Raw genomic sequence first — 17,477 nt, forward strand, 5'->3', positions numbered from 1 at the left:
TTGCAGTGATGGATACAGGTCATGTTAAATTTCATCAATATTTATAAAAGTTACAGTCCAAAATGGACTCATTTTAAGAAGTGATGAAAATATTTAGAAATTTATTGGGGCAATGGTTGTACAATGCTGTGAATATACTTAAAACCATTGAATTTAATTGGGTGAATTTTATTGACATGAATCAAATGTCAATAAAGCAGTTACCAAATACATATGTATATATGTGTATATATACATTCTTGCATTTTCTTGAAACACATGGTCTTCTCAGTCTATATTTAAATGTCTTACTTTTATGTAGATGTTAAAAATATTCATTTTTCTTAATTCACTATTATAAGAAAATTAACAGCATTATAAATACCAACTGACAATTTAATTCACTATCAGGAAGGCTGTAGGTAAGGGGTATAATGTGTAACAAACTGGAAAGTACATAGATACCATGTAGAATACCCAGCATGTTTAGATGATGTAATGTTATCAAAAAGTAGTTAGACATGCCTATTAAAAAAAAAAAGTTGGAACAGTTTTAAAAGCTGGCAACAAATTTTTTAAAAATGAAGCAAAAAACAAAAAGACACATTTCAAATGTGGTTTTATTAAATAGATGAGCCTAAATAACCTAATCAACTCTCCTAATTAATTTATGTCATGTCCTACTACTAGCTCTCTTGAGGTTATGGGCTAAGGTAAAAATATGCTCTCTTCACTTTTACAGTCATTTACCTAGATGACAGCAATTTCTCACTACTTATGAAATCAATTATATCATGTTATTTTTTTTTCTTTTTGTACATAAGAATCAATGTTGCTTTATTATTTCCCCAAAGATTTATTTCTTTGGCCTGCACGACTTAAAGAGCTAATTTCCTTTTCTAACAAATTATTTTACTATCATGAGGGATGTTGCCATTCTTCCTATTTTTCATTATTTCCTCTTCGTATTATATATCTTTTGGGAATTTCATTAGGATTCCCATTACTCCATTTCATCCATGAATATGAACATTTCAATGAATTAAATCTAACATCAGTTCCTGTGATATTCTTTCAGGTACAGGGAAAATGCCATTTTTTTTATTCATGGGTTACTATCAGAGAGTCCAAAGAGTGAAATTTATTGGTGATTCCTTTCATACCCATTTAATGGACTGAGAAACTAAGGGATTTAGGACAGCTGAGCCTTAATTCCTTTTCCCTATTTATTAATGAATTTTTAGTTACTGTCATAATTTGCCAACATAAGAATTAAGGACATCTAAAGAGAAGACACCAACATATGGTGGTACTTCCTAATAAAAGACTGATATTATTCACAGTGCTCTGGTGAAGTTGATGTGAAAAAGGCATGATTCATAAACAGATTGAAATTTGCAATGCATTTAGGAAACTATAAGTAATTTAATGTTGCTGGGAAAAAGGACAGTGGCTAATGCAGCAAGAGATGAAATTATAGAAATACATGGATCCAAGTCCTGAACAGCCTTAAATATCAAGTTAATCTCAAATGAGCATTATAAGTGGTTGTAATAGTTGCTAACTATTCAGCACCTAGCATGTTCAAGATGCTATCTAGAACATATTACATCTGACAAACCTGTTTGTGTTTTCCTACTATCAAGTAATCACATTTTACAGACAAGCAAAATGGGGATTAGGGATATTTTTAAGACTGACAAAAATAGTGCCACAATAGAATGGCTGGGATGAGTCCCAAGAAGTTTAAGATGTAATTTATGGGAGACTATGATGGATTTTATAATGGGGAATTATATGACACATTCTGGCATCAAAAGATGGCAGGGATGAAGTTTTGGAAAGGGGTGGGAAATGCCTTGGATCTCACTGTGTATGATCTCTTTATAGCTGTCGACTCAGTTGCCTTCATTCATAAACTTCTTTACTCTGGTGGCGTCTGTGAGATTGGTTCTCCTCCATATCTTGTTTACTGTTTTTCATTTTGTTTTGTTTTGTTTTTCTCTCCTCTTATGGTACTGCCTACTCTTTCCTAGTGATGTATGATCTTCTTGTTTAATCTCTGGGAAATCTCACCACTTCATGTACTACTGTCTTCAGGTATATCATTCACAAGACTGCACCTCTCTCCTGAGCACTAGTCTTATGTATCAAACCTCTGCATCGTTACTCAGTTCTACATCATTTCTATATTAATCCTACTTTCCTTATCCCCACTGTTACCACCTTGGTTCAGATTCATCTTATTTCTTGCCTTTGTTATTTTGGAAGCCTATTAATCAGAACTCTGGTTTCAATTTTACCCCTTCTCAATCTATCAGAGTGTTTTTATGAAATGCAAAATTGATCTTATCATAGACCATGACATGAGATTTACAATTTACAGAAATTCATAATAGAAATATAATATGTTCACATCACTGTTTATTGAAAGTTTTCCTTTCACATTACCTGTACTGTTATACCTGTAAATAATTGGTCATGTTCTTTTATTTGCTGATCTATCCTAACTAAGACCTAGTGAATTCAGAGTATCTCACATTCTTCCTTAAAAATGCTTTATTTATGAAGTAGTTCAAATAATATTTGAATCATAGAATCCTAAGATCAGTCAATGAGATGGGAAAAGAACCATCTTGTCTCAGTACTTTTCACTTATTTTCATTGTCTAGATTCACTAATTTCAAGGATAAATACTTTTACATCAAGGTGCTTCAAATGAGAAATTGTAAACTGAATGCCAAAATGTCCACAGGAAAATAAAACATTTTATGCTTCAACCACATTTCTTCTTCAAGCGACTTTATCCTACTTTTCCCTGAGATAGAAAGAATGTACTCAAAAGCCTAGCATTAGATTATACCCTACTAGCTCCATGAATAAACACTTAATCCTTAGTCTCTTCATTTGTAAAATGAAATTCTGAAATAATTGAACACAATGCTCCCCTCCAGTTCTATGATTTATTGGCTTACTTTTGTCATGGAATTAAACTTCTCCTATACTTTATGTTTGGTAGAATGAACTTCTGTAGATATTCATTCTTTTCTCTGCCTTTTAATATATTGTAACTAATTTGTTTTTGTTTTCATTTTGGGATTCGTGTTCATCTGTTGTGCCTATGACTATATTGGTTTGACAAAGGAGAAAATCAGATATAATATTGGAAATAGTCCCTAGGCAGAGAGATCGCTAGAAGTTTTAGAAAGTTCTGAGAACCAAAAGACAAATATGTCAAAAAACATAGCCTAGACCAGGATTTGTCAATCTCTGTCAAACTTAACTTCTTGTTCCATTCCATGAATGACTAAAATGATCTTCTACTAGACTACTATATGTTTAATATATACACTTAATATTTTGATCAGTAACTGTTTAAATATGCTCTTTGTGTCCTTCCCCAACATACACAGAGTATATGCTAAAAACTCTTAAGACACCTAAAAGAAATCTCACATCCCTATATCCAATGATCACATTAACATTACTCCCCTGTAGTTAGAATTTCACTGTTTTGGTTCTTCTTTATTTCATACTTGGTTTGCATTAATTTGACCTCTCCTTGTCAAGAAACTATAATATTTTCTAATTAGAATAGATGGTTCAAATTCAGATTGCACATAAAGAACATTTCTCTGTCACTAAAATTCTGCTTCTCAACTATGACTAAATGGGAGATGACAAGAAGTTTATCTAGTATTTAGCCTACAATTTCATTATGTGAAGAAACTAGATTCTTGATGTTTTCTCTACAATATGTGTTAGATCGCGGCCTTGCCTAGGCTGTGTGCTTTGTAAATACAAAGAGGTGGTATTTGATGTCTGCTTGAACATTATTCATATTTCCAAATAACAGTGTTATTATATATCCTTAAACTCATATATTCAGAAGCTATTCCAGTTAAACATTTTAATTAACTATATTATTTTATAAACTTTTGAAAGTTAAGTCAGGATATTAAAATCTCATGTAAAATTTAAAACATTTGGTTTTATTTATTAGTTTCTATTGACAACATTTCTAAAGAAGATATAAGTCAAGAAAATCCTATTATGACAGCCTTGCCATTAGACATGGAATTTTTAATTAATGAAGTTGTAGGTTTACAGAACAACATGCCTAAAGTACAGGACTCCCATATTCTGCTCTATTATTAACACTTTGCATTGATGTGGCACATTTTTCATAATTGATGAAAACATATTATAATTGTACTATTAAATATAGTCAATGGTTTAACTTAGGGTTCACTGTGTAATGTAATTTTACCAATTTTAAAAAATCATTCTATTACCATATATACAACCTAATAGTTCTCTTTTTAACCATATATAAAGTTAGTATAATTCCAATATATATTTTAGTGTGTTAATTACAGTGATAATGTGCTACCATTACCACCATCTATTACCAAAACATTTCCACCTTTCCAAATAAGAAATCTATACATTTTATGCCTTAAATCCCTATTCCTTCTATGCACCCCATCTCCTGGTAACCTATATTTTGGATGTTGACTCTATGCATTTGTTATATTAATTATTTAATATCAGTGAAATCATGCAATATTTATCCTTTTATTTCTGGCTTATTTCATTCATGATGTCTTCAAAATCCATCCATGTTCTCACATATATAAGAACTTCATGTCTTTTCATGGCTGAATAATATTCCACAGTATGTATAGACCACATTTTGTTTTTGATTCATTGGTTGATGGACACTTGGGTTGTTTTTATCTTTTGGCAATTGTGAATAAAACCACTAGGAACACTGGTGTGTATACAGCTGCTCAAGTCCCTGCTTTCAATTCTTTTGGGTTTATACTTACAAGTCAGATTAGATATCATAGAGTAATTCTATGCTGAACTTTCTGAGGAATGGTCAAACTGTGTTCCACAGTTGCTCATTGTCACCAGTAATGAAGGAGTATTCCTGTTTCTCCACATTCTCTCCAACACATATAAATTTCCATTTTGTCCCACTATTCTAGTGGAAGTGAAAGAGTATCATATGTGGTTTTGACTTACATTTCTCTGATGGCTAAAGACGTTGAGCATCTTTTCATGTGTTTTTTGGCCATGTATATACCTTCTTTCTAGAAATGTCTATTCAAGTCTTGTGTGTATTGCCTAATCAAGTTGTCTTTTAGTCATTAAGTTAAAGGATTTCTTTATATATTCTTTATATATTAAACTTTTGTCAGATATGTGGCTCTGAATATTTTCCCTCATTGCATAGTCTGATCTTTCATATTCTTGAAAAAGTCCTTTGAAGCACAATAGTTTTTAATTTTGAGGAGTTCTATTTATTTAATTTTTTTCTTTTGTTACTTGTGCTTTGAGTGCAAAGGCTAAGAAACCATTGCCTACCCACAACATCTTGAAGATGCTTCCCTACATTTTCTTCTAGGACTTTGATAGTTCTGTCTCTTATCTTTATGTCTTTGATCCATTTTGAGTTGATTTTTGTATGTGGTGTGAGGTAGGGGTACTCCTTTATTCTTTTGCAAATAGAAATCCAGTTTCCTCAGCACCATTTGTGAAAAGACTATTCTTTCCTAATTGAGTGGCATTTGTCCCATGGTAAAAAATCACTTGTCCATTAATATGAAGGATAACTTATGAGCTCTCATTTGATTCCATTAGTTTATATGTCTGTCCTTGTGCCAGCACTACACTCTTTTCATTACTGTTTATTTTCTTTAATATGTTTTAAGATTGGGAAGAGTGAGTCTTCCAACGTAATTCTGCTTTTCCAGATAACTTTGGCTAGTCAAAGCCCCTAAACCATTCATGTAAATTTGATGAGTGGCTTTTCCATTTCTGCAAAGGAGATTGTTGGAAATTTGATTGGAATTACATTGAATCTATAAGTTACAAAGCACAAAGTGTCCAAAGAAGTCAGGGAAGAAATCCCATCTTAGCCTGTCACCGAGGGTGGTTAAAACTGCTCTCAGGTCTGGGTCAGTAGATGGCAGCTCTGCATGCAACACCTCATCTCAGAAAAGAGATACTAATCTACACAGCTTGAGCATGGTATTTATCCACTACCTGGTGTGGAGAAGGCCCTGGCACTGAAAATCCCCACCTTGATTAGTTTATGGAGATACTTGCTCCCAGTTTTCAGGGTAAGATCTGGCTGTATCTTTACATTATACTTAACATCCTACCAGGATGTGGAATAGAAACATCTTCATTCAGTAGAAGATGAGACAAAAGGGTAGGTGTATCATTGACTAGGCTGCCAAAAGCAATATACCATGAACGGGTTGGCTTTTACAGTGCAGACTTAAAAACTTACAAGCTTGTAGTCCTTAGACTGTAAGAATGTACAAATCAAGAAATCAAGAAATCATTCCTCTATCTCCTAGAAGATCAGCTTTCTCCTGGAAGACCAACTGCCAGCAGTCCTGAACTTCTTTGTCACATGGCAAGGCACATGGTTGTGTCTGTTTATCTCTCTTTTCCCTTCCCTGTTTTGTTGCTTTCAGCTTCTGGCATCCATGGTTTGGTTCTTGCAGATGGGCTCTTTCTTGCTCTCTGTCTCAGTAAGAGGGTTAAGACCCACCCTGGACCTTGCCTTACTGAAGTAACTTACAATGAGTAAGTTTACACCCAAAAGAATGAATTAACTTTAAGAACATAATGTTGTGGGGTCCATCCAGCTTCAAACCATCACAGTAGGCAAGAGCTGAGAGATGGCTGCTGAGTGTGTACCCATGACTTCCCCAGTAGGAGACCCTAAATAAAGGTTTCATTTGCTAAATTAAGAAATAGAGCTATTTAGGAGACAACTATTGGAATAATTATTGGACAATTGAGCATTTATTCAAATGGGGATGTGCTTTCACTGAACGAGTTGTTAAGAGTTCTGAATATTAACCTTATATATATTTTAGAATTATAAAGAACAGAATAGTTAACTAAATAGAGTAAGTTCCAAAGTCTTACCTCTAAGGAATAATACTTAAACTAACTCAACATAATAACTTGAAAAATCATTGATACATTACCAAACTTGAACAATCTTCTCCCCTTCTACACTTTGTTGCACAAAGTCTTCCTTAAACATTTTCTTTAAATGTTTACTCTTTTGATAGTTATTTCTAATATCTGTCTCTTCTCAAATATTTTCCCTGTTAAATTTTAACATATAGTATTTGCTATTTGTACTTCATAGTATTTTCTTTTAAATCTCTGTATTACATTAATGGCTTCTAAGGCATACACTCTACAGGAATGTTTAAATAATTTAGTTTATGTAAACATTTCTAAGCGTTAATAAGTAAATTATTCTAATTTACATACACAACTGAGCAGGAAGGAACTCTGAAATAGCTGAGCTGCAGAAGATCTGTGTTCTGGTCCTGGATAATCCACATGAAGTCACTTTTCTGTCACTTCAAATCTGTATCCCTGCTTCTTGTTCTTGGAATAATATTAATATTAATAATAATAATATAATAATGACTTTTGGGGATATTACAAGTATTAATTGTGACTGGTGATATCAAGTCACTCTTAAAAAAAGTATGGGTGTCCTTATTAGAAGAAATATGGTATTTGCTTGGGACATACAATTAACACGATGAGGCATATCTTTGGAACAATGTATTCAGATACAAAATGTATTCAGACACTTCAGAAGGCCCATCTATGCCTTATATCTACATTTTTCACATTTTCAGTGATAGCAAGGATACTTAATTTCAAACTAATTGTGCTTTTGACAGCAGTCACATCACATTACAGAATCTTCCATATTTTGTTGTCACTTTCATCTCATTTTTTTAAAAATCATGCCCATTTCCTTCATCATGCAATTCATAATTAACTGAAAATCAGCAGCCATCTATTGAAGAGAGCAAAGAAAATGAGGAAAGAATAATAATATTCTTTTCTATACACATTCCTGGACATTCTTCACAGACATCTGATGTAAATGCCAGTACAACATTATACTGAATGGGTCAAACCTTTAATTTCTAAAATTTCCCCTCAAAGAATCAGCTTATTTATGATGTATTAAAAGCAACATAATCCTTAATTCTGTTCAGTAGAAATGATGCAAATTATTTCCTGTTTTTTTGTCTTAACTGTTTTAGGTGTGTTTAAGTGGTTTAGATAATACTGCTCTTTAATTAAGTAGGCATATATGTGTGTTTGTTTTGAAAAATGGAATTGAGACTCTATTAATTATCCTTTCTTGTCAGTATCACGATACGTTTCTAACCACTGAGACCCATAAAATCAGTACATAGGTAATAATACTCGGGAAAACTGTTCTAATAACTTAAGACTACTTGAATGGTATCAGTCAACATGTTTTCTAACTAAATGAATCACTGAATTGGAAAATACAAAGTTGTTTTTTGAATCATGAATCATAAAAAAGAATCATATAAAATGTGTTTGTTATGAGAAACTATTGCATCACCCTTCTATATATATGTACAGTATGCTAGGTTTTAAGTGGTTGCCCATATTTCTCTCAGGTAGTCATATCAATATTCTTTTTTTTACTTTTTTTTAGATTTTATTTTTTATTTATTTCTCTCCCCTTCCCAGCCAACCTCCCTATTGTCTGTTTTCTGTGTCCCTTTGCTGTGTGTTCTTCTTTGTCCACTTCTGTTGTTGTCAGCAGTACGGGAATCTGTGTTTCTTTTTGTTGCATCGTCTTGTGTGTCAGCTCTGTGTGTGTGCGGCACCATTCCTGGGCAGGCTGAACTTCCTTTTGCACTGGGCGGATCTCCTTACAGGGTGCAGTCCTTGCATGTGGGGCTACCTACGCGGGGGACACCCCTGCGTGGCACGGCACTCCTTGCGTGCATCAGCACTGTGCATGAGCCAGCTCCACACGGGTCAAGGAAGCCCGGGGTTTGAACCGCAGACCTCCCATGTGGTAGACAGAGGCTCTATCCACTGGGCCAAGTGTGCTTCCCAATATATCCAACTTTTAGTATATTTTATAATGGCTTTATACCTCCCACACCTATTTTCTTATTACAATACTTGCATGTCATTACTACAAATTTAACACCTATTTCACATTAAATGTATTTAATCTTTTGGATTTTCGAGGGCCTCAATATAAAGTATTATCATTTTATGTAAATATTTTCAGGTATAACCCTGTGTTTTTCTTACCTTACAGAGGGTATATTGTTGCTCATCTTATTTTTTCAACTGATCTTATATTCATTATTTCTTATCCTCTGTTGTTTTGAGTTTTATGAAAAATGGAAGCCAAAATTAATTAGGTATTACAATAATAGTACTATATTACTATGTTTTCTCTAGCATAAAGATATAAAATGAGTTCATAAAGGATGCTCAGCATTAAAAATTGTCTATTTCTCTAACATCTTTCAAACCTTGTTTCCAGAATAAAGTAGTTTACCTGAGATACGTATTCTTCAGGCAGTGGGAAAGGAGGAACTGAAGTTCATATCACTAGCATATTCTATAATATTAGACATGATGCATTTTGCATCAGCAGATGGTAATATGTCTCTTCCACATGAATTCCTTATATTCTGACCAAATACCTAAGTTAAGAACATTGTCCTAAGAGGTATTGCATATTGACAATGAGCTTGTTTTTTTTGATATTTTTTCATCAGATCAATTCTTCTTTTAGAATTATTGCTCTCTTGCACACCGATTAATATATTAAGTTAAATTAAAGTAGACTACTAATTTATATATTTTTTCAATTCTTAAAAGATGACATTTTTAACCTCTAAACTACTTTTTTAACTGCTGTAAAGTTAGTTCTTTTTAATCTCATTACCTGGGCTAAAGGTGTCAAGCAATTTTCTTTAAATAGCAAAAGGTACTACCATTTCTCTGAACCTAAAGTAACTGATAAGCATGGGATGATGTGAATGAATCATAGAAAAGCACTGTACTCAGGAGAAAATATGACAGAAGCAAAACAACTTCATTAAATATTTTTTTCTTATTTTCAGATAATTAATTTGCTTTGCCAATTCTATTTAATTGTTTCATTTATTTAATAACTTCCAAATTTGGACGGAATTGTTGACAGTGTTTAATTCTCCCTTCTTTATACTTGAAAATAAGCCATGATTGAAAATAAATTAATTCAGCTATGCATTTCAGACCTACCCTTAAAATGTGCATCAAGATGACTGGTTTTTAAGAATCTTTAGAAGATTTTCACTAATTTCACAAAATCCTATAAATATTAGCAGGACACCATAAACCTGCTTCCCCAAATCCACCCAGGTCTATCTTAATTGCTTTCAGAGATATGAGAATCATGGAGTTTGTGTGCAACATTGTGCTATAATATTTATTATATTATTATAATACCATATCTAGAGAGCCAAGACCTTGATGCCACCTGCATTTCAGATGTGTTTTACATAAAAGTCCAGTGAGAGCAATGATTAGGAAACACTTTACCTGTCTTTTCAACCCTTTCAAAAGGCTTATATGAAGAGATACAAAGGAAGTATCTTATAGAAAGAAGTGAAAAACGGTCTAGTTCAAAACTCTGTTTATGTGCACTAAAATCTAAATGTTCAAAAACTTATTTCACATGTTTATTAAAATAAAATAGCTATTTCATTATTAAAAGTTAAAGACATCATGTGATATACCCATTGTACTGCAAAATCTTAAATAAACATGATAAACATTTATATTCTCTATGTAGTCTGTTGTTTCACTGTAAAAAAAAGTAAAACCCCTAAATTGCCAAGTCTCCCAGCAACACACATATAAAACATATTTGTGAGCAATTTAAATGGAGAAGTGAAAAGAACATTCAACCATTTGGAACTGAAATATTCATGAGCTACTCAGAAAATAATGGAACTAAATATCTTCAGCTGTCCTAGAGGAACAAAAGTCAAGGAAACAAGAATAGTGAGAGACTATTTTATTTTAAACTTTGTTCTTTTTCCTCCTTTATTCTCCATTAGATTAGAATATGCAACATAATGCTGCTGCACTATGAATAAGATGTGACAAGCTCACCAGTCGATAATTTAAAAATTTTTTAAAAATTAAAATGTTTAAAATTTGACATAGCTTAATTCCACATTCATATGGATATTGGGAATTTACTTGGCCTAACAGAGCTTGAGCCAGTAATTTGAAATATGGGCAAATTTTTCTTTATTTAAGCAAATATTAAAGAATATCTTATGATGTATCTTTGACTAAAACACCATAAAATCTACATCCAGCTTCATTTTATATTAACACAAAATCTTAATAGGATCAGGATTTTTAAAATTATAACATAATCTTTCCAAACATTTCAATGCAAATAATAGTCCTATTTGCAGTCATTTCTCTATGGTTCCATATTGCTATTTTTAGTTTAAAATCAGCTATATAGTTTTAAAGGGTATCTAGTATACATAAGTAGACACGAAAAGGAAAATTTGAAAAGAGCATATGATTATTTGGGGTTTAATCTCTAACAGGATGACTATGCATATTTTTATGCTCAGAGACATTTAGAAAATATATATGCATGCAAGTCTTTATTATTCTACTATTAAAGTTGAATTAATGAATCTTCACTTCTCTTACCCTGTTTCCAATCTGCTTCTGTTCTTGCAATCATTTCCTTAGTCAATATTACTAAGTTCTCTCAGTTCCCTAGATCAAAAACCTATGTATGATTCTATTAATGCTAAATGCTCACTCCCAATTTCCTTGATAAATCATCTTCATCCTAGATCACCCCGCAAATGTCACAATCACGATTTTCACCTGCTGCTTATCACTAGCCTTCCAAAGTGATCCCCAACAATCTAAATGCACACAAAATACAAAACCCTAACTTAAAAATTTATGCTGCCTTTTACACGTTATAATTAAAATACCTCTTAAGGTTCAAGAAACAATTTTCCATGGTGTTTCTACATGTCCACCTTTTGTACCTGACTGTTTTGAAGGATATTTTATAGCAAACAGATTTGGAAATAGAGATAGTGTCTTCCTTTGGTACAGAGGGCAGGTTTATTTCTGTACAGAATGAAAGAGAAAATGTTTGAAGCAAAGGTGTGTCAGATATGTTAGCAAATCCTATTTAAAAATTAGGTTTTTCTAACTTGGATTTTCTTAGAGGGGACAGAAAACCCCTGTGCGGGCAGCATCCACGTGGGTCTGATTCTGCATCACCCCATGCCTCTCGGGGGACAAGGGAAATTGCACATGCTGCTTTGTGGAGAATAGTAGATTTTTCACAGGTGACACATTATTGGTGAGAAGGGGGGTTGGAGAAATCAGAGACACACTGGAAGACGGCGTGTCGTTTTGGTCTTTTCCACCCTGCTTCCGGTTTCTCTGTGGGGAATGGTTCTTACTCTTATCATCAGTTTGCTCGCCCTTAACCTTTTGCTTTTATTTTCTTCTCCTTCTTTCATTCTCTAAGCCCTGGTTTAACTCTTCAAGGCAAAATCAGAGACAGAAAGAAAAAAAATCTCACTTTTAAGCCATTTTCTTATTCTGGAACTTCTCAAAAATATGCCACAGTAACAATGCCTAGTATCTACTATTATAAACTTAAAATACAATAAATATTAGGTATATTCTGTCACCCTGTTCTCCCTATTAAATTGGATACCTATAGAATATTGTTGGCTTACCTGGAAATATATCAAGAAAAAATTCTATTGAAATTGGTATGTATCTATGGGAAATTTCTCAAACTACTTTTCTGATGAAACTGAGCAAACTAAATTTGTGTTTCTAATACAAACATCTTTTTATTATACACAGAATGATCACTTGCTTATCTGGAAGAATATTCATGCTTATAAACAGATGTCTGTGAAAATAATTGCCTAAGAAACACTTTAATAATAAAATATACTAATATTTTGCACACAAATTCAAACTTATTTAATTTTTCTCATCTCCAAGTTAGTCAATCTTCCAACTAGTATATTACTAAAGTATTAAAAAGAAAATGGGTAAGTAATTTATGTGCCCATTTCTAGAATATGTAAAGGGAAAAATCTATCATATGATTTATAGTATCAATTTTAATTTGATTTTGTAGAAGAATTTCTCTAGAATGTAATTGCTCCCCTTTTCTGTAGTTAACATTAGATTCTAAGCTTTATACATGGTAATGAGAAAGAGAGAAAGAGAGAGATACTAACATTGCTTTTTCTATAGAAAAAGCACCTTATAATTATTAATTTCTGTTTAAAAATTATATATATATTAAATTAGGTGGACACATTTTAAAACTTCTGTCAGTGGACCAGCTATATAATATTTTAGAAGTGGTTTAACATAAATGTTGTTTGAAGTGGTTAATAATGAGCTGTAGTCTAAAAGCAGGCATTTTTCACTGGAAATTTATACTGGGATAAGCTCTCCCTCATCAAATATATAAAAGAGGAACAAAAACAATAGATTAAACCACAGCACTTTTATCTTAACCCCACCCAAACTTTTAAATAATTTTATTTGATAGTCAGTGTAACCCTTAGCCCAATAAATTTGCATATAATGAATCTATATTAAATAATATAAAATGAAGTAAAATAAAATACAATAAAATACTCTACCTCAAGAGTAGTAGACCAAAGAAGAAACAATGTTTTCTTCACTTTAAAGATCAGTTGCAGTGTTTCTCAGGATTGTACATGAGGACTTGCATCAAATTTACCTGGTAGTGCTTATTGAGAATTCAAAATCCTATCTCCTAACAACCAAATCACCTGTTTTAGTCTGCCAGGCTGTTGAAATGCAACACCATGACATTGGTCAGCTTTTGACAGTGAGAATTTATTAGATTACAAGCTTACATTTTCAAAGTTGGGAAAAATGTCCAAATCAGACATTGCTAAGACCATGGTTTCTTTCTGAAAACCTGCTGCCCATGATCCTGGACACATCTGTCACATGACAAGGCACATGGCAGGGTCTGCTGGTCTCCCTTATTGTCCAGGTTTTGTTGCTTTCAGCTTCTTGCTTCTGTGGCTCTCTCTCTCTTTATATTCATCCCATTCATATATATATATACACACACACACATATACATATATATATGTATGTATGTATGTATGTACTCAAGTAAAAGGATTAAGACCCAACCTGGGCCATGCTTTAACTGAAGTAACTTAATCCAAAGACCTTATTTACAATTGGTTTTCACCCATAGGAATGGAATAACTTCAACAACATGATTTTCTGGGTTGCATTAAGTTTCAATCCTCCACATCAAGTAAACAATAAATTTAGGGGGAAGGGAGAAAAGAGAAAATGTATTTCAGATAATCTCACATTTGTCCAGTAAATAAATTGGAGATCAATTGAGAATAAACTTCAGTAGTTACAACAAAAGTACATACACCCAAACTAAACCAATCAGCCAAAAACCAAGTAAAAAAAAATTACATTGGTGTGAATCCCAAATTTAATTCTTTGTTGTCCTATGTGATTCTCTGGGGTAACTTCCAATATTGCAGTTGATCAACCACAAGACATTTTTTATTCTTAGAATGTGATAGCTTGTAAGATTTTTCTAACAAATATGTGACTTTGGGTAGAGCAGAAACATTATTAATAGAAGACACATGGATATATCAGTAACAGGACCATGAGCTAAATTTCATCCTCTGCTTATGCTATTGGCTAAATTTCTACAATTACACATTGATTTCCTGAAGCTCCATGGCCTCAATAACGTAATAGTAGGAACACTCTTTGCAGTACTACTCTACTATGCTATACTATAATATACTATATATAGCTTGTTATATTATTTGACAAAGTATTAGTCTGTACTACAAAATAAAATGTAACATACTCTTTATGCACTGAAAACTAATGAAAATTATCAAGATTACAGCTTAAAAAAGAAACTTTTTGCATTATACCTTTCAGAATAAACTCATCTCATTCTTGTACTAACATTGATTATTTGAAAATATGAATAAGCTAAATTGCATACACCCTTTATGTAGTAGATTGTCTTCTTTTCTTATATGATGTATATAAAAAATGTAAAATAGTGATTACTGCTCAATCACTATTGGGGAACTACTTACACATAACATGGTACTATGAGGAAAATGATGTACATAACAGGAGATCAAAAATGCAAATAAATAAGACAGGCTAGAAAAGGCTTCTTTAAAATAATGAATTTCCAGAGAGTACATATGTCTATATATGAATATGTATAGTATAGGTATATGCATATCTATCATCTATCTATCTAATATCTAACTAATGTATTATTGTTTTTCTATCATGTATATACCTCAGTATTTAGGTGCTTTCTATCATTGGACTTGAAAAAATTCTACCGCTGGAATATGCCCCAATGTAAGGACCTGGTAGGCTGGTCTGACCTGAGCAGGAGTAATACAGACAACTTAGCTCCAGGGAAATCTAAAGCAGGTTTGAAGAGAGAAAAATAAGTCTTCTGAAACAGTCATAATGGATTTCAGTTCAAAAAGAGAGCATAAAATATAAACAATTCTTGAAAGGAGACAGGAAAAGTTTGTCATTTTTTTCTGAGTCACAGATCAAAGTAAATCATTCCAGCATGAGACCATGGAAAAGGTCAGATGTTAGAATTGTGGCATGTGTGTCATGATGCAGTTCTGTTTGGTTTGGTGGGCATGACTGCTTAAAAAGTCCACCTAAGGAGAGCAACTCCATCCACGTTTCTACCATTGTGTTAAAAATAAATAAACCAATGAACTTATAATATCTTTAATTCTGTCATTGAGTTAATAAAAATAACTTATTATATATCATATGCTTAGTGTTTCATGAATATTGAACACCATGGTTCCAAATTTTCATAAATTATAAAGAAAGTATGATTTTTTCACCTTTACTTTTAGACTATAAATAAAAATAAGTAGTCTGGATCACTTTTTGATTACTTTCTTATTAATTGATTCCTTAAGTTGAAATGATTTTATCTGACATGCATAAATTTAGTAATAATCATCTGCCTTAAATTTTGACAGCACAGCAACTTGGCAAAATTAGTGCCTGAGGTAAGCTACTACTAGGAGCAATATCTTCTTGTCAGGATGGTTTAGACTGACGTCTGGACTAACTTTGAGGCCAAGAATAGATGACATCTGCCCCTCCACTTCCTACTTAAATGGGTAGCAATTGATGAGGTGAAGTGTGTATATATGCACGGAGGACTCAGATTGTGAGCAGGTAACATATTTTTTTACCTCTGCCTTGCTTGCTTTAGCAGTAGAGGTGCAACTTAGGGCAGATGAGCCAGTTTGTACCCACATGTCCTTGTTTGTGTCTCCTTATCACAATCAAAGCCATAAGGCCTCTATGCTAAAATTTCAAAGTCCACAAACTTCCAAAGCATTATGATTTAATACAGTCATTTTTAGCATGGAGCCCAGAGTATCTGTTTTTCTTCTTTTAGTTCATTAATTAGAAACCCAACATTTTCTTCTGATTTATTCTTTTATTCTGCTCCACAAAGGCCACCAAATGCCTCCCCTTATATTCCCAAAGGTAGAATTAAATCATTAATTGTTCTATCCCTGATTGTTCTTTACTCATTTTCATGAAGATATTTTCATTATCATTTTTTTACCATGAGGAGAGAGTCTCATTTTCATAGAATTCAGGAGCAGGGCTTGAGCAGTACACTCTCATCCATATTTCAAAATCCCGGTTAGTCATACTTAAGCTCTCAAACTGTGTTCATAGCTCATCTCACCCTAGTGTTGACAAGATTGCAAATATTCTGCAATGTGCAATGTTCTCCTTGAACTAATCTTATCTGGTAAGAATATGGAACTGGGAATTAAGCACAATTGTCTTACTTCTCTCCTCTTTTCTGTATTTATATACATATATATACATATAATTTTGAATCACGCAATCATATTACTTATTCCAAAATCAAGTTAAATTTTCACCAACAATTTTTATAGATTTTTTTTCTCTTACCTTATTATGAATTTTAGTACCTCCAGTATAATTTGACTATGACAATCATAGGAATGATAGGTGTCCTTGTTTTATTTCTGACTATAGTAGGAATGACTCTGGTACCCTCACTTGAGCATGATTCTGTTTTTTTCAGTTGAGATTGAGTTCCTCATGTTAAGTAACTACACATATAATTTTGATAAAGCAAGTGTTTTAAGGAAGAATGATTATCAAATTAGGTCATTTTCTTTTTCAACATCCACAGAGATGATTGTAGCATAATGGTAAAATATATGGACTTTAGACCCAGGCACTTTGAATTTCAAACCACATTTCACTATCTCTTGGAAACATCATCTCAGAAAGCAACTAAATCTTGCTTTATGTGTGTTTCTTCCAATTTCTTATGTAAAATAGGTGAAATAATGAAACTACCTCATGGGTTTGTTGTAATGATTAACTTCAAATGCTTGAATAGAGTCAGATACACAGTAAATACTATAGGCATGGTTCTTCTTATTTTTGTTGTTATCATGATTTCCTTAAAGTATTAAAATAATGATTAT

The 17,477-nt window shown here is 32.6% G+C and overlaps 1 long non-coding RNA gene across 1 annotated transcript in view; it reads left to right on the plus strand.

Annotated features, from left to right (window-relative positions):
* LOC139439378 (uncharacterized) overlaps nucleotides 1-15,520 on the plus strand; it is a 40,747-nt gene extending 25,227 nt beyond the window's left edge. Inside the window, exon 3 of the long non-coding RNA XR_011649303.1 lies at nucleotides 15,253-15,520. This is a non-coding gene — a long non-coding RNA (uncharacterized lncRNA). The remainder of the gene's footprint in view (nucleotides 1-15,252) is intronic.
* The last annotated feature ends 1,957 nt before the right edge of the window (nucleotides 15,521-17,477 follow it).

The sequence above is a fragment of the Dasypus novemcinctus genome, chromosome 1 (genome assembly GCF_030445035.2).
Source record: "Dasypus novemcinctus isolate mDasNov1 chromosome 1, mDasNov1.1.hap2, whole genome shotgun sequence".
Lineage (NCBI taxonomy): Eukaryota > Metazoa > Chordata > Mammalia > Cingulata > Dasypodidae > Dasypus > Dasypus novemcinctus.